At 45.9% G+C, this 27,682-nt stretch overlaps 1 pseudogene; it reads right to left on the reverse strand.

Moving 5' to 3' along the window:
- Positions 1–15,447: 15,447 nt before the first annotated feature.
- On the reverse strand, positions 15,448–16,537 carry LOC136469655 (E3 ubiquitin-protein ligase RDUF1-like; annotated as a pseudogene).
- Positions 16,538–27,682: the final 11,145 nt, after the last annotated feature.

The following is a 27,682-nucleotide window of genomic DNA, read 5'->3' on the forward strand; positions in this document are numbered from 1 at the left end:
AAAATCATTCCCGTGAAGCGTAAAGCCATGCATTCAGGTCACAGGCGTTCGGTTTGGCACCGGCACGGCGGCACGTGACATGGCCCATTCGCCGGGCACGGGCAGGGTGATGTGATGAGGGCAGGCAGGACACTGAGCAGACTCACCGTGGAGCTGCATGATTGCCGATTATTGTGGCATCTTGACTGTCTGCCCTCCGTCGTGTTGTGTACCCCTCGCACCGCCACCCATCTCTGGATGCCCACTCGCCGCTGCCTGCCTCCAATCCAACTGTTTGATTGGAATTTGAGGCCGTCTGCACGAGCCGAGCAGATGGTCATCAAATCGCTGTCTCCTTAGAGCTGCTGGGCCTGCCTGGAGATGGACCTGCCTTTTCTCCCTTCTTTTTCACTCATTCCCTGCCTCCATGGGGTCCAGGAAATTGCCCTTTTTATCTTGGCACCGCATGGAAGCCCAGTGAGATAAGTGAGTCGCTGAGCAAGCAGCCAGTTGTGTAGACGGTAGAGTAAGGCTTTGTTTAATTCCTTTCCTAGAGTTTATTGTCTATCCAATCGAATGTTTCATACGTGCATGAGTATTAAATATAGATTAAAAAATAACTAATTGCATAGTTTATGACTAATTTGCGAAACAAATCTTTTAAGCCTAATTAGCCCATGATTTGACAACGTGGTGCACACATGTGCTAATGCGGATTAATTAGGCTTAATAAATTGGTCTCGCGGATTACTAATGGATTCTGTAATTTATTTTTTTATTAGTATGTGAACACCTCATGCGACACCCCCATGTGACACCCGATGTGACGCCCAAAACTTTACGCCCTGAATTTAAACAAGGCCTAAGATAGATTGCCAATGTTCCGAAAGTTTGGTACTGCAACATCAAGTGTTTCTGTGGCAGGTTAGTGACAGAAACAGCTTGTTTCAGAACATGTAGAAAACTAAGAAGAAATTTAAGACCTTGGACAGTAAAGAAAAACTCGCTAGAGTGCTTCCCACTCCCCAGAACGAGGCCATAAGGAGTTCAACGGTAATGTACAATAGAGCTAGTGTCGGTACAAGGATCTAGAGATAATAAGGTCGTGTTTTGTTCAGCCGAATTGGCGCCGGCAGGAATACTGCAGCGACATTGTAGCTACAGTGTCGTTTTGTTTTTATTTGGTAATAATTGTCCAGTTGTTGACTAATTAGGCTCAAAACGTTCGTCTCGCAAAGTACAACCAAACTGTGCAATTAGTTTTTGATTTCGTCAACATATAGTACTCCATGCATGTACCATAAGCTTGATGTGACGGGAAATCTTCTTTTTGCATAGTGCCAAATTCTAGAATTTGGGGGCAAACTAAACATGGCCTAACTACATATCCAGGGGCAGGACAAGGATACGAATGTGGCTATATTGAAATCATGATTCCTGTGCTACCGTGTGCTTCCGTTGCAGTCGTATCCGTCAGAATATTCAGAGCAAGGTGCATGTGCTGCTTAACTATTGTCAGCAGGATCTGGTAACGACAAAGAAAGTTCAAGATTAATGGGGATGGAGTTTTGCTTAGAACGAACCAAAAAAAAAACCCCGAATATATGATTGACAAATACTGCAATACGCAAAAGAAAGCAAGACATTGGTGGAAACATCCATGAATCACGCCCCAGGAAAGAGAAATGGTGACCGTGAGGGAACCTTTTGTCCCCAGTTCATGGCACTAGTACAAATCAGGCAACTTGACGCGGCGTCTGGACCCTTGTTCATGGCATGGGAATCTTCAGAAAAAGAGATCACAAGATTCTTATCACATCTATCTATCTAATCCATGCTCATGTTATGCTAGATAAGTGTAAAGGTTCCAGATGCTTCTAAAAGCGTGTGTGCGTGCGGTCTTGAACGATTCCGTGTTCTTGGTCCACTGCAATCGTTTCAATAGCTACTGCCTACTGCCCAGGAAGCCTGACGAATTTTCCCAGTTCCAATGCTTGTTGCGATCCGAAAAGCCTCGTCGTTTGTTTGCTGTGACTGGATTGGTTCATTGCTGCGCCAAGTCCTCCCTAGCTTTAAGCTATCTGCAGAGAATAAGGTCCTCCACACGGACTCGGGACTCTGCTGCATTGACCTCCTGATTCTTAGCTCTCAAAAATCCAAGCACGGTCATTCCGTGCGGTGAGTGATCAATACTTTACAGCCATTGCCCGTTCATGTTTCTGGGAAACAGCTGCATATCCTGGTGAAGCATTTTCTTCAACATAATTTGAATTTACTTTTTACTTCTGATGTAACTTGAGTTTAGCAGACAAGATTTCACTTGACATGCATGATATTTGCAGGGATATCCTTGTCCTGCTTTCGTATGTATATATGCTCATAACTAGGATGTCAGTACATCCCTTAACAGTATGCACAAGACCAGCACAACCGAGACAGCAACACATCCTTTTATTTCATTCCGATCCAATGCATGCAGTCCTCATGGCACATAGCAGCTCACATCTGTTGGCCACCCTTAAAAGTAACTACCAAAAGAATAAGGCATATGTTTCTCAAAAAAAAAAGGCATCATTGTATGCCGAGGAATGTGTCGTAAATTCAACCAGATGGAACCTTGCCTTCCATCAAGCAACCATAGAATTCAGGGGTCATAATTTCATTGCTACAATCCCAGCCTAACTCGCCTTCAAGCAACATGGCAGATTCATCAACACTTCAACAGAGTATAATCCATATCCACTGGACTCCAATGCATTCCCATATTTAGTTACCAATGCAGGTCAAGTTGCAGGGTAACGGGGAAACGAAATACTGCATATTGTACATGACTATATTTATTATGAATAAATATGTTTATTAACCAATATACAAGACACTGAGAACCCACGCAACGAATGCTCTTGTTCTCCTAACAGGACAACTTAGTTCAGCTGTAACAACATGCCATCATCTTGCGAAAAACCTCGTCCGAACAAAGACAGGAAGCATATGGTGGCCTCCTTTTAATCTTGTTGCTGACAGCGAACAACAGCTACCTTATCACCTGAAAAGAGCAGAAGCATATGAGCACGACAACTGAGAGACTTTACGAGCTTTGTTAAGGAACAATAGACAGTAACAGCGAAACCGTAACACATAAGAATGGATCTTAGGATCGGAAAGTCAAAAAGATGCTATTGGGCGGCACTTTAAGAACCAATCGCCTATAGCTTTATTCTCTTAAAATATCAGTTCAGTTCCACATGAAAGGATTTATTCATTACACAAGTTGAGAAATGGCAGTATGTCACAACAGGAGAAACCCTGCTTTTTTGTTGCCCAGCAAGTTTGACACCACTACATGCCTCATCCACCAAAATAGAAATTAAGATAGACATTAATTTGTGCCAACTAATTCTGGCGGTATAAATGTACTTTCTGTGATGTGTAAAGTGAAGTACTAGCACTCAATCACTCATAAAGCAGCATAGTTCAGCTTTCTTAATAGCAAGCTCACATGAGCAACCCAAGTCCACCATTACTTCAAATAACAGCATGTATCTGTTGAAGCAATTGGCTAACTTATTCTAAAGGGTGATGCAAGAATAAAAGCTTGAAAGAAAATCAATCACAAGGTGGATAGGCATGTAAGGTGTCCAAGGCCGGCACGCGTGGATTCTACTTTGTCTCTTTGCTGTCGAATGCACAGAATTTCTATTAACTTGGTAAACCTCTAAGCTTGTGCATGTGATGGTCAGTGTTTTCATACATGAATAAGACAATTAGTTGTTACAGAATTTTGTCACAATAGAGCAAGAATGATGCACTCATATGAGGAGATTAGCAAAATTCTGTTATAATCAGTGAGACGTGATTTTGCAGTGGACGTGTTCATGCTGTACCAGAAGTCTAAAACAAAAGCGCTGAACAGGAAGCATAACAAATAAATAATGGAGGTGTCAAGAAACTAAGTAGCAAATGACCAATAAAGAGATAAGATATTTATTAAGCGACAAAAGAGATTCAGGAATCAAGGTTGCCAAACTATCAACATACAGTAGCATGAACTAGTTTCACTCTTTTGAAGGAAATCAAGGCAGATCTGCAAATTCTGTATCTACCACCTTGTCAATTGTCGATGTTTCACCATCGATAGCCTGCCACGGGGGTACCCGGGGCAGTATGTTCGGGCTTCGGCGTATGCAGAACTCGACGGTAAACGCAAGAGACAAATGATTTATCCTGGTTCGGGCCCTCGACCGTGATCGAGTAATAGCCCTACGTCCAGTTCGGTGTTAGCCTTTGCGTTGGATTGATTGTAAAAATGTTGTGTTGCGTTATGTTCTGTCCTCTAAGGAGCCCTGCCCTCCTTTATATAGTCAGGAGGCCAGAGTCCTAGTCGGTTTACAATATAGAGTTCTAGTAGAATTACAGGATAGTATTACTACTAGGATTACATGGGAGGAATCCTAATCAAACTAGATCTCCTCTCTTCCTTGCGGTGTATCCTGTGGGTCCCGTATCGACAAGCTCCTGAGCACTTCATGGTTGAGCTCTGGAAGCCTCGTCTTATTCCTTCAGGTCTTGCCGAGCAGGAACAAGCGTCGTCCGAGTGCTTTCTTGAGTGAAACCATGTAGTGCTTCTTGGGATCTTCGAGTGGTGCGTGCTTTTTGAAAAAAAAAGTACTCCCATCTGGGTGTAGCCCCCGAGCCTCTTGCTATTTAGAACAAGGAGCTAGAGGGTCTTGTCTTGAAATTGCTCTGATTCTTCGTCGAAGGGCTCCCGAGCATATACCCGGGTTCTTTATCAAAAAGAACTCGGATATAAATCGGTCCGGGTTCTTTTTGTCGTGAGGCCTTGAAGTGGTCTGTTTTGAAGAAGTCTTCTTGGTAACGTGTGCTTTTTCAAAGAAAAAAGTGCACTCACTGAGTGTAGCCCCCGAGCCTCTTGCGAGGGTCTTGAATCTTATGTTGTTTGAAAACTCCTGTCTTGAAGAAGTCTTCACTCACTGAGTGTAGCCCCCGAGCCTCTTGCTATTTGGAACAAAAAGTTAGAGGGTCTTAAATCTGAGTTGTTCAAAGAACTGAAAACCTCTTCTGAGGATATGTAGGATCTTGTAGACATTCTTAAGGGTGTATCCAAGTAACCCGCGAACTGCAGTATGTTATCCATATACCATTGCAAGTCAACACAGTTGCGCCACCGAGTACTTTCCATAATTAGCTTACGTGCTTGATGTCTTCTTGCATGCTGCTCTATGTCATGCCTCTTCCTTTGTTTCGCTTGAGTAATGAAAGTATATATAAATATGCCCGTGCATCCTCATATTCGTACTCATCTTGCTGACGCAAAATCTTCTCGTTCGATCGTGATCCGGTCCAAGTAAGGCAACCTAGATAATCCATCAAAAGGCTTTGGGTGGGCAGTCCCCTCACCGGAGACCCCGTATCACCCCCACCTTAGAATTTCCAAATCACCGCAACAAGGTTGACCTTAGCTGTCGAGTAGTTGATCACCCCAACCGAGTAGTCGATCACCGCGGCTGAGTAGTCGGACGTCCTGGCGACTTGTAGAGCAGCAACCGAGTAAGACAGTGCGGGGCGTGTGTCTCACCCAACGAAGTAGTGGCCAAGTAAGGCAGCCAGCGATGGGCGAGCTCCTTATTTGATGACGTGGTCTAGAAAATGGTTCCCTTTCCGGCGAGTAGGCTTCACGGATTAAGGCCTCAGCAACCTAGGTAAATCAACTGTAGTAGAGCCGCAGAGGCATATGGATAATATCCAGAGATATATGATGATTAAAGAATATTTGAAAACATATTAAACCATGACTTAGCTTGATTGATGGCCGCGTGGTAGAATCAGCGCGCGATCCTGGCATTTTGCGCTCAGGAGACCCCAGTGGTTGTAGCCCCCGAGCATCAGCTTGCGAGTACTTGGACATGAGCTGTCGAGTAGTTGGTCACCGCAGCCAAAGTAGTCGGAAACTATGACGAGTAGTCAGACAACAAGCTTGTTTCAGCCTTTTTGCTTTTTGGTTCGGGTGTTAGCTTATTAGCTACCCTCATTGGCGGGCTCAAGCATCTTTTCAGCTCTTTTGCTCTCGGCCAGTATGCTTAGGCATAATTTCAGCCATTTTGCTTTTTGGTTCGGGTGTTAGCTTATTAGCTACCCTCATCGGCGGGCTCAAGTATCTTTTCAGCTCTTTTGCTCTTGGCTGGTATGCTCAGGCATAATTTCAGCCATATTGCTTTTTGGTTTGGGTGTTAGCTTATTAGCTACCCTCATCGGTGGGCTCAAGCATCTTTTCAACTCTTTTGCTCTCAACCGGTATGCTCAGGCGTGCTTTCAGCCATTTTGCTTTTTTAGATCGGGTGTTAGCTTATTAGCTACCCTCATCGGCGGGCTCAAGCATCTTTTAGCTCTTTTGCTCTCGGCCGATATGCTCAGGGATAATTTCAGTCATTTTGCTTTTTGGTTCTGGTGTTAGCTTATTAGCTACCCTCATCGGCGGGCTCAAGCATCTTTTCAGCTCTTTTGCTCTCAGCTGGTATGCTCAGGCGTGCTTTCAGCCATTTTGCTTTTTTGGATCGGGTGTTAGCTTATTAGCTACCCTCATCAGCGGGCTCAAGCATCCTTTTAGCTCTTTTGCTCTCAGCCGGTATGCTCAAGCGTGCTTTCAGCCATTTTGCTTTTTTAGATCAGGTGTTAGCTTATTAGCTACCCTCATCGACGGGCTCAAGCATTTTTTCAGCTCTTTTGCTCTTAGTCGGTATGCTCAGGCATGATTTCAGCCGTTTTGCTTTTTGGATCGGGTGTCAGCTTATTAGCTATCCTCATCAGCGGGCTCAAGCATCTTTTCAGCTCTTTTGCTCTCAGTCGGTATGCTCAGGCATGATTTCAGCCATTTTGCTTTTTGGATCAGGTGTTAGCTTATTAGCTACCCTCATCGATGGGCTCAAGCATCTTTTCAACTCTTTTGCTCTTAGTCGGTATGCTCATCTTGGTTACTCTGAGTATGGTTTTTTCTGCTTCCTCGGTCGTGGCTTCCGTTTGGCCCTAGTCTTTCAAAAGCAGACCTCCTTTGACTTTATACTTCTTGCCCGGCTGAAACGATGGGTATTCTAGAGCGGGTCGTTCCGTCGTGTGCTTTTAAGGATGTTGTTCGTAAAAGTTCTCGGAGTCGCTCTTGTTCTTTATTGGGATGTGAAATGGCTTCAAGTTCTTCTAACACTTCTCAGATCTTATCATATGGAGCATTGCGTGCCCTGGCTGCTCGTCTTTCTCTGGCTTCTTGATTGTATTTCTTCTTGCCGTACTTGGCTAATTCTGTCTCGTACTTGATCCAGGCTTCTTTGTGCTGTCTAGCGCGGCGTCTGCGACCTTCTTTTAGTTTATTTCTTCTTTCCCTGGCTTGTTTCTAGCCCTCAGACTCGCCATCGTATTCTAGGGCATTAGGAGATATGTTGGATTCTGACTCATCTGAGGATCTGACATCTGGTGCTTGTGGCGGTATCAGCGGTGATTGTTGAACCATAAAAACTTCTCAGGCATGTACTGCTTCTATGTCTGCCTTGCATGAGTTGTTGATGTCTTTTGTGGAGGCATCGGTGTCGTAGAGCATACTGCCTTTTTGGTAGGGTAGAACAGCTGTCTCATTAACTAATCGGGTGTTGCTGCTTCTGGGAATAGGACCCGGCTAGTGGACAAGGCAATCTTGAGATGTCATGGTTAGTATGAGGCCTTCCTGTGCTCCGGTAAGTCGTAGCCTTCGCACTGGACCGGCGACTTCTTGGAGCGGGTCTTGGTAAGATCTTGCTATGTTGTTGAGTCCAATCGGGAGAGGACCCGACTTCTTGAAAGGACTCTGAGTGTATTCCGAGTTGTTTTCTTGAAAAGAACTTGGTTTCTCGAAAGAACTCGATAAAGACTCCATCTTAGATGTGGAGCCTGAGTTTGAGTCGGATGCGCAAAGCCACGAAATCTAAGTTAGATCGGACATCACGAGCTGCGTGAATCTTCCGGCGAGTTGATCCATCGTAGTCACCGAAATAGAAAAGTCTTCATGGTGATCTAAATCTTTAAGGAGACAGCTTCGGAGCTTGTCATCGTCATCTACCTCGTAGATCCATGAACCGAAGATGAAGGTTGATCCCATCGAGAAGATCATGTTGTCGAGGTCCGTCGAGCTCTCGGATGCAGTTTCGCCGAAAGCCCCTACATGGCGCGCCAGCTATCAATGTTTCACCACCGATAGCCTGCCATGGGGGTACCGGGGGTAGTATGTTCGGGCTTTGGCGTATGCAGAACTCGATGGTAAACGTAAGAGACAGTTGATTTATCCTGGTTCGGGCCCTCGACCGTGATCGAGTAATAGCCCTACGTCCAGTTCGGCATTAGCCTTTGTGTTGGATTGATTGCAAAGTGTTGTGTTGCGTTGTCTCTTGTGTCCAGGAACTCCGTCCTCCTTTATATAGTCAGGTGGCCAGAGTCCTAGTTGATTTACAATGAGGTTTCTAGTAGGATAAAAGAATAATACTACTACTAAGATTACAGGGAAGGGAGATCTAGTTAGACTAGATCTTCTACCTTCCTTGTGGGGTATCCTGTGTGAAGGGACCGTGACGCCTAAGAGGGGGGTGAATTAGGCAACTTAAAAATTCTAACTCTAAACTATGGCCTCATTTTCTAACCCTAGCAAAACATATGCAATAGATAAACTATCTAGATGTGCAACTATGATTTTGCTAGTGTGTTACTATCTCTACCGCAAACATAGTGAAGTAATCAATGTAAATGCGGAAGCTAAAGAGCAAGGTAGAGATATGCAAACTCCCATCGATGACTCCGGTATTTTTACCGAGGTATCGAGAAGCGCGCAAACTTCTCCCTAGTCCTCGTTGGAGCCCCTCGCAAGGGCCAAGCTCCCGGTCGGGTAACTCCATGCACAGCCTCGGGCCTTCCGCACACGCAAGTGGGTCTCCGACGTGCCTTCCAGCAAGCCTCTCCCGGATGCTCCCCGCCGTCTTCACTATCAAGCTTCCGCCCGAAACACCGCGGGCCTTGTTCCCTCCGGTACACGGTGGCGGCCACACCACAAACGCGGTTGGTGTGATCTCACAAGACTTCAAGCCCCTCCGATGTACAACAATGGTGCTCGCAAGCACTGAGTGGTAAGAGGTATGCAAACCTCACTAAACACTAGGCCTAAACCTAGAGCAAGTGCATAAGCGGTGGTCTAATCAACCTAAGCACTTCACAAAGCATCTACGCTAATCACCTGATGAATCACTAAGCACTATGCAAGTGGAGATCACTAAAATAGTGTATCAACACCCTTGGTATGTTTCCTTAGCTCCATACTTGCCAATTGGCTGGTTGGGGGTCTATTTATAAGCCCCATGGAGAAAGTAGCCGTTGGGGATGAAATCCCACTTTTCTGCTACTGACCGAACGCTGAATCATCCTGACCGGACGCGTCTGGTCGTCTCGACCGTTGAACCACGAACCACTGATCGGACGCTGCCAGCGTCCGGTCACCTACCACCAGACGCGTCCGGTCATAGTTTCGCCGTTCTGGAACCTCTCTGTACTCGATCGGATGCTGCTTCCCTGCGTCTGGTCGGTTTCACCGCCCGCATCCAGTTGTCCCAACTATAGAGCCACCAGCGTCCGGTCCAGTGTCCGGTTGCCTCTACGAGCTCGTTTCTTCGTGATCTTGCGTATGGCTTGGTTCCAATCTTCATGCTTGGACTTTGCTTAATCTCTTGGGTCTTCTCTTGTGCTCCTAAGGTCTTGCTTGAGGTGTTGATCATCGGATCATCATGTCGCCTTCGTCCAAGTTACGTCTTGCACCCTATTGAACTACAAAACAAACATTGCAAATTCATTAGTCTAATTTGGTTGTGTTGGTCATCAAACACCAAAATCCAAAGTAAATGGGCCAAGGGTTCATTTTCCTTACAATCTCCCCCTTTTTGGTGATTGATGCCAACACGACCAAAGCAAGCAAATAATAAGAATTTGGAAGTTAAAAACTACCTACTTGCTAGGATGCAATGCAAAGGGCAAGGTTATATGATACTAATTGATAGATACCAATTAAAACTTTACTTAAAAGCTTGTCTTGCCCTTGCAAATGTCCCCATGTAATATTATGGATTAAAGCCTAGCTTTCTAAAAAAAATTCTCCCATTACTTAGACTAACCCATAATTCACTTTCCTCCCTTTCTCGGACCATTACTACTTGTAACTAAATGCTTGTCTTTGGTCCTTCAAATTCTCCCCCTTTGGCATCAAACACTCAAAAGGAATACATTAGTAGCACAAGGGAGGGTCAACCTTTGTGAACCAAATGAAGGATTTGATTAGCATGGAATAGGTCACAAAACTTGACTATCACATTATATAGACTAAGCTCCCCCTGAATTTATACATACATATGATAAAAAGCAAAGCATATGCATAATTAGCAATTTATTACACAAGAGAGGTTAATCTATATAATGCATGGAGAAAGCAAATAAATATCAAAGTGAGATCAACATGGTGATATCGGTTTAGAAATACCATATGTGAAAATCAATTTGATTTCTACCAATTGAAGTATAATGCTTTCCTTCGGGGACTCCATTTTCCTTGCAATGAGACTACTACACACAAGATAAGCTTGAAAAGGTGTTAGTCTCAAAGCATCCAACTTGTAGATTAAGCTCCCCCTAAATTTGTGTACACAAGTGTTGAATACTTGTAAAATTTGTGCACATTGATTTAAGTATCAAAATACCACTTGAAAGATGATATTTGGGAGAGATTATCTACAATTTGGACTTTGGCACATATTAGATAAATAATTGTAAAACAAGCTATGTGCCGTGCTTCTAAACAATTTTAAACCATGTAGGTTTGCTCCAAGGGTTGATAATGAAACCGAGCAAGCCTACCATATAATATACCTATTGAATGCATGACAAAAGATTTAAGCATGTAAATGCAAACATAGGCATGAAAGATAACTAATGCTTTAAGAGTATATCAATTGAAAAGCAATACCAATTAAAATGAATACTAATTGAAAGTAATGACATCTCGTTACCTAACATGGGAAGGGGAATTTGGGTCCATAGTATTCACTAACCTACTTGGCAATGATTTTGTCCATCATGATGCTCCCCATGAAATACATCCATACTTTGCTAAGTCTCCAAATTCCCCGAAGTCCAACGGACTTCTCACTCCCCTTTCAGGATCCAAACCTTCTTGGTGCTCTTCATGTTGGAAATGATTTCCTTTGGCACCCAAAAGCATTTGACCCTATTGTTGGCTTGCTTGTTCACCTTGATGGCCACCACCTTGTTATTTTTCTTCTTCAAAAGATAAGGTGTGGAGGCCTTCTTGTCCACCTTGTTGGTGTAGGTGTTGGAGAGCTTGCTTGTTTGCTTTTTCTCCTTCTTCTTTGCTCCTCCCCCATTCTTCACCTTGCACTCATAGGACTTGTGACCTTCCTTGTGGCACATGTAACAAACCACAGTTTGTCCTTCGTCAAGCTTTTTCACTCCCTTGACGGTGTTATCTTGATGAAGTTGGGTTTGCTTCGCCTTGCCTTTCACTTGAGTCAAGTTCTTGGTGAGGCGAGCTACTTCTTGCTTGAGTTGCTCATTCTCCTTTGCAACCTCTTATGTGCATGTATCTACAACAACTTTCTCAACACAAACTTGGTTGCACAAAGGTGAGTCTAAACATAAATCATTACAAGAAGTAGAGGCATCATTTTTAGACATGTTAAAGATAGAACTTTTCTTTTTAGATGCCTTAGTGGGGGTTGTGCTAACGGCTTCAAGATTAGCAACTTTATTAGTTAGCTCATCACAATGTTTGCACATGGTTTCCATTTTAGCAAGAAAACTATTATATGCTTCTTGTGAGCTAGCTAACTTTTCTTTTAATTTTTTATTTTTCTTTAAGAGTTGCTCATCATTGATTGTGCATGCATTTGTTGTTGCACTAGTCTCAAGTTTCTCAATTTTAGTAGATAGTTCAACATTAAGATTAGTAAAGTTCTCATATTGTTCAAGCAAGGTTTTGTATGTTTTTTGTGAACTATCTAGCTTTTCTTTTAAACTTTTAAGCTTCTTTTGTTGACTAGTGCAAGCTTTAGCATAATTAAGATTATCTTGCACAAGTTCATGATAAGAAGGCATATCATCATCACTATCACTCTCACTAGAGGAAGAGCTTTCGTTACCTCGTGCCATAAGGCACACACGAGAAGAGCTTGATGATGATTGCTTGCGGCCTCACCTCTTGTGATGGGGTTCTTCTTCACTTGAAAAATCATCCCATTTCTTTGTCTTGGGTGTGGGCTTGTTTGGACAAACTTCCACAAAATGCCCCAACTCGCCGCATCCATAACATCCTCTCTTTCTTTGCTCATTTCTTTGATTTGTGAAAATGAAATCTTGAATTTGGATGGGCACACCCTTGACATTGAGCCTTTGGATCATCTTCTCCACCTTGTTGATCACTTTGATTGATTCTTCATCAAGATCGGAGGTGGAGGAGGAAGATTGATCATCACTTGAATCTTCTTCATCATCATCATCGTCCTCATCTTCACTTGAGGAACTTGAGCTTGAGCTTGTCTCAACTTGCTTGCCCTTCATCTTCTTTTTCTCGCTACAAGCGAGAGCTTTGTCTTTGCTTGATGAATATGCTTCTTCTTGACCCATCTTACGTGACATTTCAAATGCCACTAACTTGCCAATGGCTATGCCCGGGGTCATGTTGCTCAAGTCCTCCATGTTGTGAAGGATGGTGATGATGCTTGCATATTTCTTTTGTGGTAGCACGGAGATGATCTTCCTCACGATGTCCGCATCATCTAGCTTTAATAATCCTATAGAATGGAGCTCATTAATAATTAGATTCAAACGAGAATACATATCACGAACAAGCTCATCATCATTCATAGTAAAGGAATCATAGTTTTGCTTTGCTAGACAATGTTTTTGCTCACGGACATTGCTTGTGCCGTCATGGAGCTCTTAGAGTTTCAACCAAATTTCATGTGCCATATTTAAAGTGAATACTTGGTTAAAAACATCTATACTAAGTGATTCAAACAAGTAATTTTTAGCTTTAGCATTGAAGTGCATTTCTTTTTCATCACTCTTTGTGGGTTTTTTAGGATTCTTGATGGGTTTCATCCCGTCACGAGTGACTCTCCATACACCCAAATCAACCGCCTCAAGGTGGCAAGCCATTCTAGCTTTATAGTATGGGAAGTTAGTGCCGTCAAAGTGCGGAGGCCTAGCGGTATCCATTCCAAGCACTCTAAATAGCGTCGGCTCAACAGCGGTTAAGCCAAAGGTCCAAATTGAGCCAACCATCTCTGATACCAATTGAAAGGACCGTGACGCCTAAGAGGGGGGGTGAATTAGGCAACTTAAAAATTCTAACTCTAAACTATGACCTCTTTTTCTAACCCTAGCAAAACCTATGCAATAGATAAACTATCTAGATGTGCAACTATAGTTTTGCTAGTGTGTTGCTATCTCTACTGCAAACGTAGTGAAGTAATCAATGTAAATGCGGAAGCTAAAGAGCAAGGTAGAGATATGCAAACTCCCATCGACGACTCCAGTATTTTTACCGAGGTATCGAGAAGCGTGCAAGCTTTCCTCTAGTCCTCGTTGGAGCCCCTCGCAAGGAATCCCTCGCAAGGGCCAAGCTCTCGGTCGGGTAACTCCATGGACAGCCTCGGGCCTTCCCCATGCGCAAGTGGGTCTTCGACGTGCTTTTCGGCAAGCCTCTCCCAGATGCTCCCCGCCGTCTTCACTATCAAGCTTCCGTCCAAAACGCCACGGGCCTTGTTCCCTCTGGTACACGGTGGCGGCCACACCACAAACACGGTTGGTGTGATCTCGCAAGACTTCAAGCCCCTCCAATGTACAACAATGGTGCTCGCAAGCACCGAGTGGTAAGAGGTATACAAACCTCACTAAACACTAGGCCTAAACCTAGATCAAGTGCATAAGCGGTGGTCTAATCAACCTAAGCACTTCGCAAAGCACCTACGCTAATCACCTAATGAATCACTAAGCACTATGCAAGTGGAGATCACTAAAATGGTGTATCAACACCCTTGGTATGTTTTCTCAGCTCCACACTTGCCAATTGACCGGTTGGGGGGTCTATTTATAAGCCCCATGGAGAAAGTAGCCGTTGGGGACGAAATCCCACTTTTCTGCTACTGACCGGACGCGTCCGGTCGTCCCGACCGTTGAACCGCAAACCACTGATCGGACGCTTGCCGTTCTAGAACCTCTCTGTACTCGATTGGACGCTACTTCCCTGCGTCCGATCGGTTTCGCCGCCCACGTCCGGTCGTCCCGACTGCAGAGCCACCAGCGTCTGGTCTAGCGTCCGGTCGCCTCTGCGAGCTCGTTTCTTCGCGATCTTGCGTATGGCTTGGTTCCAATCTTCATGCTTGGACTTTGTTTGATCTCTTGGGTCTTCTCTTGTGCTCCTAAGGTCTTGCTTGAGGTGTTGATCATCGGATCATCACGTCACCTTCGTACAAGTTACGTCTTACACCATATTGAACTACAAAACAAACACTTGCAAATTCATTAGTCCAATTTGATTATGTTGGTCATCAAACACGAAAATCCAAAGTAAATGGGCTAAGGGTCCATTTTTCTTACACCGTGGATCCCGTATCGACATCAATAAAAACATACTAATCCAGATAATCAATAGTACAAGATACTAGAGAAAAGTCAATTAAACAAGAGGAATCGATTGTAAACAACACCCAAAATGAACATTCTAGCACATGAGACAGGTGCATTCCATCAATCAAACAATGTGACAAACCACCTAAATCCACATCAACATTGTTAGCTTTGCTCTGCCATTTCTTTTCTTCAATCCAAATTCAGCAGAACAAAAGGTATCTTCTAGCCTTAAACATATAGGACAGGATGATTGATACTTAAAACCTCCAAATAGATAGCATGTTCAGTATTGTGCAGTAATTACTAATCACTATCTGCTTAGCCCCGGCTCACATTAGCGCTAAGATAACAGCAACATGCCAATTCTTGTTCAAAATGGCTAGGATACTTTAATGAAATTATAATTTATAAGAGAGAATGCTTAAATTCAATTAAGAACACTCAGCCAGATCAACATAAAGTAACATCAATTCTGTAGGAATGCTTATAGCTGCGCATAGTCTTTGATAACACATGTGAAACAAGGCTCATGTAATTAACAGCAGAAAGCACCTAAATATCTTATTGACAAACATTGATTTTGCAGTGCCCAGAGAATCCAGATTTGGACAATTGATTATTCAAATTCTAACAGAAGAAAATCAGCAAGTGAAGCATATCCTGATCAACTAGCAGACAATACACGACCATATAGAAAGAAAAAAAAAAAGAATGTAACAGGACCTAAACCTGACTGGAACCTCTGGCTCAATCAAAAAAGGGATCCCCCTCGCGTGCCTCCGACATGGCTGTATCTGACTCGGGGTGTGGAGGCCACTCAGACGACACAGTCTCGCGCCGCCATTGGCAGGTCCACCAGCTCCATCCCCATTCCCCGGTAATAGCCTGTGCGAGCTGCGTGGGCGACGCCAAGCCGCCAGCGTCGCATAGCTGCCGACGCGGACGCGGCGGTGGGTGGTGGTAGTGAAGCGGGATGGTGATCAGGGTGGGTGGCGGGTCCTGCTCCGACGGTGCGGCCTCGTCCTCGGGGTCGTAGGCGGAGGGGATGCGGAAGCGGCAGACGAGGGGTCGTCGGCGGAGGGAATGCAGAAGCGGCAGACGGGGCAGGAGTTGTGCATCTTGAGCCAGGTGACGATGCAGAAGGAGTGGTAGAGGTGGGCGCAGGGGAGCTTCCAAGCCTCGGAGGTGAGGGGCAGGTCGTCCTTGCAGATGGCGCAGACGGCGGCGGGCTCGGCCACCTCGACCGTGGGCAGCGCGGCGATGGAGGCGGCCGTGGCGGGAGGCTCCCCTCCTCCGCCGAGGCCGTGGCCGGGGCGGCGGTGGCCGTGGCCGTGCTGCTGGAGCACGGAGACGGCGACGTCGAAGGGCCCGTCGCGGGGGCGGGGGCGGTTGAGGTCGACGACGACGAGGCGGCACGCGCCTCGTCGGGGTCCATGACGAAGTCGAAGTCGTCGGAGAGCGAGGAGGAGGAGCTGGAAGAATTTTTGCCGTGAATAATGCAGTGCCCTGTCTTCTCATTATATAGTGTCACTAAACGTAAGTTACAGCTGGAATAATGATAGTGGTGATGGTACACCTTCCTATCCTAGCACTAGGCTTTGAAGGCAGATTAATTAATACAGCCCGCTCACGTTAATACAGCCAAGCGCAGGTCCCCTGGCGCCACGACGGCGCGGTGCTACAGCACGAGGCCCGGGAGCGCGACGGCCGCCAGGAACAGCAGCACCTTGGCCGCCCTCCGCACCTCTGCGCCCGCGCCGCCGTGACCCTGCTGCTGCTGCTGGGGGTGAGGAGCGGCGGCGCGCGTCACGGGCAGCGGCGGCGGCGGCGCGGCCATGTGCGCTTGCGTTAGAAAGTCAGCTCGGCTAGGATCCGGGCACCGGCGAACGCACGGGTTGGGAACTCGCGAGGGCGCCAACGACGCCTGCCATGCTATTCCGCATCGACATCGTCACCTCCGCGCTCTGCCGCCGCCAGCACGCTACGCGCGAGAGCCTAGCGCAGTTGCCCAGGCTGAAATGGCCAACTTTGGTAATTGTTTATGCTTAAAATGACTAGTGCGTTGGATGTTGAATGGAGGCACCAGATCAACGGAAAGTTACAACGTGACGCTACAGAGCAAAGTTACTGAATCCGGCTCCTTTTGAGGACGGATTTTGAGGTGGAGGCGGAGACTAGGGCTCTCCTTGAGGGCCGTTTTGGGTCGTTTGGATCTTTTCATTATGATGGGGAAATTAGAAACTATTTAATAAATTAGGTTATTTGATTTAGAATTAAACATTTCATAACATTCTAACTTTGACATATAAGTCTATCTTAAATTTATAGGGTGAAAGATAGAAATTGATTCTATAGATCACTATAGTATATTTCTACTGTGTAACTTATAAAACGCTCTTCAACTCACTCTCCTACGGTAGAAATAGAACACATAAGTATATCTTTCGTTTAGCCCACAATAATATACAAATATATTCCATATACAACTATATTAGCTTAATTAATATGTGTCTAAATTATGATTATTAAAATGAATTCAATTCCAAAAATCTAAGCGGGGCCTAAGATGATCTCCGTTGCTCTGCGTTTCTGTGCAAGGTTATTAGTGACAGAAACAGCTTGTTCTGAACACCTTTTTCCAAATTATAAAACGTTTTGGATTTTCTAGATTCCTAGCTTTTTCTTACACACCTAGATATAAGTTATGTCTAAATACATAATAAAAACCATGTATCTAGAAATGTCAAAACTTCTTATAATTTAGAATAGAGGGAGTAAGAAGAAAGACCTTGGACATTATAGAAAAACTCACTTCAGTGCTTCCCACTTCTCAGAATGAGACCATAAGGGCATTTGCAATGTAGAAACTACCTAGTTTCTATGTCACAAGACATCACCTATGGAAACCATGTTTCCCAACGCAACAAGCCAATCCTTCACCCCTTCTCTTTCCTATTCTCTCGGTTGCTTTTCTCTCCTCATCCTGTTGGACATATGCTTTCTTTGGCCCGATGTGGGGCGGCAGTGTTGGGCGAGGCCATGGGGCCGCTGCAAGTGACGGCCGTGCGAGGTCCGCGCGAGGTTCGGGCGGTGCTGCAGGCTGAGGTGCCACACGAGCCCCAGGAGGCGGCAAGGGGTGAGGCTGCATGAGGTCCACTAGGCAGTTCTTGGTTGAAAGGATCTAAATAGCTAGAGGGAGGTGAATAGCCTAATTAAAATTTCCACAAAGACACTGGAGCCAATTTGTTAGACAATAAGATGGTCATATAAGCAAATTGCTCTAGATCTATTACATGCCAAGCAAGCCACCTATCAATGCTAGTTGCTATGATATGTAAGGTTGATTTTCACACAATCAAACAATCTAGCAACTATTTATACATTAGAGAGCTAGCTAAGCAACTAATTACAACTATGCTACACAACTAGCTAATCAAGCAAGCAAACAAGCTTTACACAATTATACTAGAAATTGAATGTGCAAGAGATAGAGCTTTATACTGAACCGACAAGAGATAAAATCAATCAATTGAATACCAAGATGATATAAGATTTATCCCCGTGGTTCGGTTGCTTGCTGGCAACCTACTCCATGTTGTGGCGATACACTCACTTGGTGAGCCACACGCTAATAGACATCTGTGGGGGATATACCCTCGGGTACCACAAGATGATACATGGGCCGCACCATCCGAGGTGGCCCGGCCCGTAAGATCGAGGCGTGCATGGCAAGATTACTTGCTGTACTAGATATTGTAATAGTACCAAATAGGATACTTTACTTGTAACCCTCCTCCTCCAGACTATATAAGGAGAGGCAGGGGTCCCCCTCAGGGAGGACGATCCATCTACACCTCAATCAATACGGAATAATGAGACATAGGACGTAGGTATTACGCCAACACGGCAGCCGAACCTGTATAAATCTTGTGTCTTATGCCTATGTAACCATCTGGTTCCTGATTACACGCACCGTCTACCGATAATCTACCATCATGGGCATACCCCTAAATGGACTGCCGACCATATTTCGTTGACAGTGGCGCGCCAGGTAGGGGTCCCCTTTAGGGGTCGTGCGTGCTGATCCTTTGGCAAGCCAGATGGGAAATTTCTCTTAACATCTGCTAAAAATCGGGTGAGTCGTTCTTAGCAACGTTGTTGATTAGATCAATCTGTTCTTCGAATATCTAATACAGATTAATTGTTTTTGCATGTGCCAACCCATCTCTCTCATCCGCGATCTGATTCATCTTCATCGCTCGGCGGCGAGCGTTTTTTTTTCATGTCACACGTGGCTGCACGAGGAGACGAAACTTGACACCACACGCACATGTCCACGGTGGACCGATGGTTACTGCGTCAACGATCAGCAGCATGGCTTCGGATCTCGTGGCCACTTCATGGTGGACAGCCAAATCAGCGCACCCGTCTTTGGCCTCACGGTGTTCGTGCAAGTGACGGACTCCTATTCCTGTACGGTTCGATCATGCATGCATGAAGATTTCAATCCGAACAGAAGAAGATTCAACAAGCCAATAAGCAAGAATGACGTACATCTTACATGCAAGATGATTAGCAAGGTACTGCTAGTACGTGTTTGTATGAGACTCGTCTGTACGGGATAAACTCCCTTGCCTGCTCGTTCGAGCCTTTTTTCGACCACGCCAAGACAACGAGCCAGAACCAAGCAACTACGTGAGCCATACAAGCTATTCGGCGAGCCACGTCGAGAGCCATCAAGCCACTGAGCGAGCCATGTCGAGCCAAGTGCGCCGATTGAGCAAGCCGTCCGAGCTCATGTCGACCATGGACCACGTCGACCACATCCCGAGTGGCTCTGCCAATGTCATGTCGACCACGGACCACGTCGACCACGTCCCGAGCGGCTCCGCTGAGCTCACGTCGACCATGGACCACATCGACCACGTCCCAAATGGCTACACCGAGCTCCGACCACGTCGACCATGGACCAGGTCGACCACGTCCCGAGCGGCTCCACCGAGCTCACGTCGACCACGTCCCAAGCGGCTCCACCGAGCTCATGTCGACCATGTCCCAAGCGGCTCCGTCGAGCTCCGACCACGTTGACCACCAGACCAAATCGCAATGATGATCACCGCGAAGAACGGCGCTACAACAACCGTGACCACCGTCATGACGACAGGTCGGAAAGCTCGAGGACCAGACAACTTCATCATCGTCGACCAGATTTCTATCCAAAGATAAGTACACTTCTAATATTTATATTTAATATAATTTTTCATTACGACGTTTCTCCACAAACGTCCTCGTCATGATTATTCTTCAAATAACGTTTGTCCATGTATACAATCTTAAATATAACATACAGCTATACTTAATGCAAATCCTCGACCAGTCATGTTGATGCTCGATGTCTCCAGAAATGGCCCTATCTCTGGCTCCTCCCTACACGTGCACGAGCGTCTGCCCTCTACGTTATGGGTGGTCGGCAGTGGCTCCTTAGCGACGCTTTGTTCTTCCTACACGTGCACGGGCTCTGCACCCCGCGTTATGGTTAATGGGCTAGCCAAGGCTGAAGACTCAGCTACATACTAACTGGTCGGGCAGTTTATATTAAGTATAAACATAAACTTCATATTAACACTGATGTTTACAAAGCACCAACTGCTTTATCACATCATGCTCATTTGCAAATGACTGTTGAGCGTCATACGCTATTTCTTCACCGCCGATTTTTTTCTCCATAATTTATTATTTTGTTCATCATGTACTACCATTCTACAGGAATTTTGAGCTATGCTCGGGGACTTCGTCGCTCGCTTCTTGACCTACGCTCGGGGACTGCCTCGATCACTCTCCGACCATAGCTCGGGGACTTCGTCGCTCGCTTCTCGACCTACGCACGGGGACTGCCTCGATCACTCTCCGACCACAGCTCGGGGACTTCGTTGCTCGCTCCTCGACCTATGCTCGGGGACTGCCTCGACCACTCTCCGACCACGGCTCGAGGCCTTCGCGTCTCGACTACATGCGACTGACGACTCGCATACAGTTGGGATATTTTTTCTCACTTAGACCTTGCTACAAGGCTCATACCTCACCTTCCAGCAAGCTCGGGGACTACATCGGTACGATGCACCTGCCGGTGCAGCTCGTATCGCCTGTACGACGATTGGATTCTCAACTTAACTGGAAAATCTTTTTAGACCCTGGCACCACGTGCCTACGTCACCTACTACCAGGCTCGGGGACTAAGTGGGCACACTTCACCTTGCGGTGAATGTGCTTGTTTTTCGACCCCTACGCCTCTGATGATCAAAGACGCTATGCTTCAAGACACCCTTTCGTTTCTTCACAGAAACCCAAGTAGGCACACTTCCCAGGACGGAAATATTTTTTCTTTCTTCTTAAGAGCACCATATATTCTTCGGACAACCTACTTCTCCGGTGACAACGGTGGTCGGAGATGTCAAGAACTCAAGCCTCACTGTTCGGAGAAGGTTAAAATGGCGTGTCGCATCAGAATACATGGCGCTCGGGGACTAGCTGTGGGGGATATACTCCCGGGTACCGCAAGATGGTACATGGGCCGCACCATCTGAGGTGGCCCGGCCCGTAAGATCGAGGTGTGCATGGCAAGATTACTTGTTGTACTAGATATTGTAATAGTACCAAATAGGATACTTTACTTGTAACCCTCCTCCTCCAGACTATATAAGGAGAGGCAGGGGTCCCCCTCAGGGAGGACGATCCATCTACACCTCAATCAATACAGAATAATAAGACATAGGACGCAGGTATTACGCCAATACGGCGGCCGAACCTGTATAAATCTTGTGTCTTGTGCCTCTGTAACCATCTGGTTCCTGATTACACGCACCGTCTACCGACAATCTACCATCATGGGCATACCCCTAGATGGACTGCTGGCCATATTTCGTCGACAACATCACATGCCTAGCTCACAACTTGGGCACCATAAGAATCAACATGAGAGAGGATCCACAAGCCATGAGCAATTCACTAGAGTTGCCTTTCGTGATCTCCCATGGGGAATAGGCATAAGAACCCCTCACAATCGATCAATCAGAGCCGGAAACAATCACCAACTTCCGCTCAATGATACTCCAATCACCAGGCCGGCTAGGTGACAACAATCACCAAGAGTAACAAGAGCTTGACCGGCCCAACTCACCCAACTTGTGCCACAAGATGCAAGATCATTAAACAATTCACTAAATGCTCTCCAAATCTCACCCAAATGATGAAATCAAGGATGCAAGTGAGTGGAGTGTGTTTCTTAGCCCTCAAAAGGTGTGCACAAGTGTGTGGATGTAACACCCTTGGTGTTACACCCTAAATCATTTACTAAAACATGTCATGAGCATCATACTTGTGTGTTAATGCATGTGGTGAAGTGAGTAGATAATTCATCGCAACTAAAACGATCTACAAAAATGCAAAACGAAAGTTGCTCCACGATTTGTACAGTTAACAAGTAGGGGTGTAAACTAATTTTTATTGAACAAAAATACTATAGAACATGTATGTGACACTTAAATGAAGTTTGAAATATGAACTTTGTAGATGACAATGAAATACTTGGTATTGAAAAAGAATATTGATAAGTAATATTTTCGGTAGCTTAGAAATGCAATATGAAATTAAGATTAGCTCAAACGCTTAGAAAATTTCTAAGCTTGTGGACAGCTAGACGCAGCTATGTTTAGCAATTTATTTGGAGAGATTGGGTTAAGGAGTGGTGTAGTGCTATGATTTGATTTAGTAGTTCCATATGCCATCTTGAGTGTAGTAAAGTCGGTTTAGGTTTAGGAGCAACGGTTTGGTCATGATCAACATTTTAAAATTCGGGCGCGTCACAGCTTTGTGCTGTCTGGCACCATGCGCGTGGTCACCACGCGTGGCCAACTCGCATCACCGCGTGGTTGTGCCATGCGCACGTGTGTGGGCACGCACCGGCTGGCTGTGGCCACCATGGCCTTGCCACAGCTTGGTCGCACCGCTAGGCCACCGATCCGCTCTGCACCCGACCGCCCCTACCACCGTGGCTATCGCAGGTGCTCCTGCTGCCTCCGCGCCCGCGCCGCGTCGACGCCGCTACCGCTACTATCTCATCGTCATGCTGCGCTGCTGGCCCGCCTTGACGCTACGCACATGAGGTAGTGTCGCCGTCGCCTTGCCATTTATGGCACTGCGCCGCGTGGGCCATGTTGGCAGCGAGTGTGTGGCCATCGGCTAGCGCTTGGCCGTGGGCCACCCTGGTCATGCTAATCGGGTCCCACCAAGGACACACATGCTGAGCCTCTGACCGAGTCCCCACCACCTTCTGTCCGCTCACTTCTCCCCTGTCTGCCTCTGTGCTGTCGCCACCGCTGCACCGCGCTAGAGCGCCTAGACGCAAGAGGACGCCTTCCATTAATTCGCTACGTCCACTGCTCTACCCTCACGTCCCCTCTCTAGCCGTCCTCACCTCGCTTTGATTATGGCTTAGCCGAGCCTTAATTTTGGAGCTTCACCCTACCACTGTGCTGTTAAGACCCGTCACCACCCACACCATGGCCAATCCTCCCCACTTAGTCCCGCGTCGAACTGGCTACACCAATAGTTCCACCTTGAGCCCCTCTGTGTCGTGCGCACGCTAGTCGCAGCTCTAGTGCCACCTCCTCGCCGCTGATGTGGCCGTGCCTTTGCGGTCCGCCGTTCACCTCGTAGCACGCATGTGGCCAGCCTCACTCGGGTCATCTCCGGCCAAGTCGGCACCTCAGTTAGGTCACTGGTGAGTTTTCATTCCTCACCCGCTACCGCTACTACCTTGTTGTTGCTGTGGCTCACTAGAACGCCATCGCCATTGCCGTAGGGTGACTGCCGTTGTGGAGAGGTCCTTCTACGGCGTTCTGGCTCATGCAACCGCCGCCCATCACCTCGTGTAGACCTCCTTGGTGAGATTCGACATCTTAGCTAGGTTAGCATGGGTCCCGGGTGGCCGGCGCTGTCGCCAGTGCCACCGCTCGCCGCGTCGGAGCGTGCGGGGGAGGCCAGGGACCATGCCATTGTAAAGAGGAGAGAGTCCAAGGGTCTTTTTGCATAGGTGCTGTCTCTAGAAATAGTAACATGGACTGTAGGTTGTTTTGTTCATAGTCTAGGAGCGCTTTTGCTAATATGTCAGCGCGCACACGGGCTCCTCGTCATGGGCCACATCCACGCACGGGCCGTGCCTCACGTGGGCCACGTTGGGCTAGATTCGGTTATCTTTTTTCGTAGAAAATAGAAATAGCTTTTCATTTTTATTTCTGAGCTGAACTTTGATAATTAATATAAAATGATATAGATGTCCAAAAATTATGAAACTAATTTTTGTTGGGTTTCCAAAAATATCGTCTACCTGTGAGTATAGTTAGTTCATACATATCTGTGTGGATGCCAAGGAGCATTAAAATAGTTGAGATGCTTAGTATTATTTTGATTAATAATTATAGGAATTCTTGTGGTAGATTGGTGATAGCAAAAACTCTAAAATCTTTATAGTAGCTTCATTGTATTATTATGTGCTCACTGTAATTTTTATAGCCCTAGAATAGGCTACTTAATAGGTAGCTAAATACCCATTAAGGCTAAAGGAATAATGGCATGATATTGGTTTATAAAAGTTGAGCACATATAGGGTGAGCTTGAAATCTATTTGGTAGAGATAATGATTAGCTTAGTATCTTAGTCATTAGATCTAGCTTAGTAGCTTAGCAAGTGTATTATTATTTTAAGAGTTGCTGTTGCTAAAATACTAAGTGTTGCATCATCATTGCATGCATGTAGAGAACGAGTTGGTGGAGTTCGTGACCACTAGAGAGCAGGAGTACGAGGAGGAGGTCCTCGTACAGGAGGAAGCCCCACAACCACTGATGACTGACATAGCTGACAATCCGCCTGCCCAAGTCAAGCCCCGATGCATAACCCTTATTTTGAATAATCACTGAATAGTTATATGTGATGTGTATTTACATTACAGGATTTATATTAAAACTACATGCATAGATAAACCTACCTATGAGTCCTACTAGCATAGGTTGAGTAGCTGCTATGCTTAGGCTATCGGTAGCGTGAGTAACATGCCGTTACTCATAATAGGTGATTATTATTATTACTCTCATGTTAAAATGGTGAAAGAAAATGGAGACCGGATAGGGATATGATACAGGTATTGGTGGGTGTAATAGGTTGTGTCCCACGGCCAACAAGGCATAGTTTGGTTACACTATTTTCCCTGTCTATGTCGATTAAGGACCATCCATTGCTATGGATGGTAGTTAGGTCACAGACTTATTATCCTGAGCACATACTTGCTTATGGGAGCGGGAAGGCTCATTGCTCTCTTGTCATGGGTTCTAGCTCTTTTTGGACCGATTGATCAGAGGCGGGGATGGTGGAGGTCTAAGCACCACACTGAGTTCAAGATTCAGGAGTGGGGGCTTAGAGTCCAAGTTTGGATGGGGACCTAGACACCTTGATAGGAGAGTGGTGGGTTAGTCTTGCTTGTGCCTGGGGTACAAGCAGGGCGTGTGTTTCAGGGTACCCGGCTAGGATACATTGGTTTGCAAATCATCATGTGATACTGTATGACTCGGCTATGGTCTAGCACCATAGTAAGAACTGGAAGATGAAAGGGGATGAATGGATCTGATTGCTCAACTCTTGCTTGAAAGTAGAATAGGTGCTTATATAGAATGGTTAGCTAATGAATTAATCATGACTGCTAATAAAACACATACATAAGGATTCACTACTAGTAATGCTTTTCACAAAAGGAAACCCAGCAAACCATAAAGCTTATCATATCCTTTAGAGTCGGGAAATTATTCCCACTAGTCGGGTAAGTCTTGCGAGTACATTGTATACTCAGGGTTTATTTACCCCTATTGCAGGTGCAGCTTGAGGAGTGGTTGTTGTGTGGAGGATTCTTCTGGTGGGCACAGACAGATCCTTATATCTTATCGTTAGATGTTTATTTTAATTCTGCTGTTTAAATTACGCACTCTGAACTTGATATTGTAATAATGTATTATCGAGAACTCTTGTTGTATGAAATGGACTAAGTATTATAAGCTCGTACTCATTATTGGATTCTAGATGTAAAACATGGATTGTTTTGAGTTCTCCCTTTGGGTGTGCTCGATGGAACTATCCAATGTAGCTCCCTTTTGAGGTGCTTAGTGTCTAGTGGAAGACGAGCACCTTCGAAAACGTGTTATTTTAGATAGTTCTGCCACAGTGGAGTGCTAAGAGAGTGGTCGAGGCTGATGACACCATCTATTATATAGCCCACACAAGAGATCCAACAATTATGTACTTGGTCTAAAATTTACGGGAGCACCGGACAGCTACAGTAGCACCGGACAGACGGTTTGGTGCCTGCCCAATGGCTAGGCCAATGCTAAAAAAATTTGACCATTAGCAGTGTCAGAGGTGGTCCGATGCACCAGATGCAACACTGAAAGCTCTAGTTTGGTTTTGGTGAATTGATGAAACCCTAATTGCTAACCTAGTTCATCAAGTGATCATGAGATAGGTAGCACACTTCAAGTAGAGAAGCAAATGAAGATCATAACATGACAATGGTGATAGCATGGAGATGATCAAGGGCTTAAACTTGAAGAGAAGAAAGAGAAAAACAAAAAGCTCAAGGCAAAGGTATAACTTGTAGGAGCTATTTTGTTTTGGTGATCAAGACACTTAGAGAGTATGATCACATTTAGGTTTGATAGCCGTACTATTAAGAGGGGTGAAACTCGTATCGGAATGCAGTTATCAAAGTGCCACTAGATGCTCTAACTCATTGCATATGCATTTAGGATCTAGTGGAGTGCTAACACCCTTGATAATATTTGTGAAAATATGCCACCACATGTGCACAAGGTGTTTGTAGGGTTGAGATAGGTTTGGGTCCCTCTCTCCCTCCCGCCAAGAATTTTGCATCCAGCGCAATAGAAAATAGACATTTCATTTTCCCAAAAGCGCCGAAAGCGCTTTCGGGAAAATGAAATGTCTATTCTCTATTGCGCCGGATGCAAAATTCTTGGTGGTTGGCACACTTGAGCAAGGGTGAAGAAGTTAGAGTTGAAATGGAGTTGATCGAAATGATGCTGGCGTCGGTCTACTGGCCGGACGCTGGGTCACTCAGCGACCGGACGCTGAAAGGCTGCGTCCGGTCGAGCTGTCAGACGGCACAGTGGCTAGGGTTGAGCACCGGACGCTGGCTACGTCCGGTCAAGGTGGACCGGATGCGTCCGGTCGAAAAAACATGCCTCGGGGAGCTTACTGGAAACGACCGGACGCTGGGGCTTCAGCGTCCGGTCAGTTTTCCCGGAGCGTCCGGTCAGCTTCACAGCCGTTGAAATCTGACGAACAGCATTTGAAGCTGGTGACGCGTGGCGTCCATCGGGCGACCGGACGCTGAGGGCCAGCGTCTGGTCAGTATAACCGGAGCGTCCGATCAGAGCGCGTTTTGCCTAGTGAAGGGGTATATCGGCTCTATTTGATGGGGGCTCTATTTATAGCCCCATGGTCGGCTGTGGCTCACATCTTTGGCCATTTTCATTGACATAGCAACCTTATGAGCTAAGCCAAAGCACTCCCACTCATCTACATCATTGATTCATCATCATAGTGAGATTGGGAGTGATCCAAGTGCATTGCTTGAGTGATTACATCTAGAGGCACTTAGTGATCGTGGTTCGCTGCGGATTTCGCTTGTTACTCTTGGTGGTTGCCACCACCTAGACAGCTTGGAGCGGCGAGGATCGTCAAGCGGAGGTGGTGATTGTCTCCGGCTCTGATCATGATGATTGTGAGGGGTTCTTGACCTTTCCCTGGCGGAGCGCCAAAAGGTACTCTAGTGGATTGCTTGTGGCTTATGTGATCCTCATCTTGTGTTGGTTGTGTGGCACCCTATTGAGGGTTTGGCATGTGAAGCCAATTAGCGCATGAA

Source organism: Miscanthus floridulus, chromosome 8 (assembly GCF_019320115.1).
Source record: "Miscanthus floridulus cultivar M001 chromosome 8, ASM1932011v1, whole genome shotgun sequence".
NCBI lineage: Eukaryota > Viridiplantae > Streptophyta > Magnoliopsida > Poales > Poaceae > Miscanthus > Miscanthus floridulus.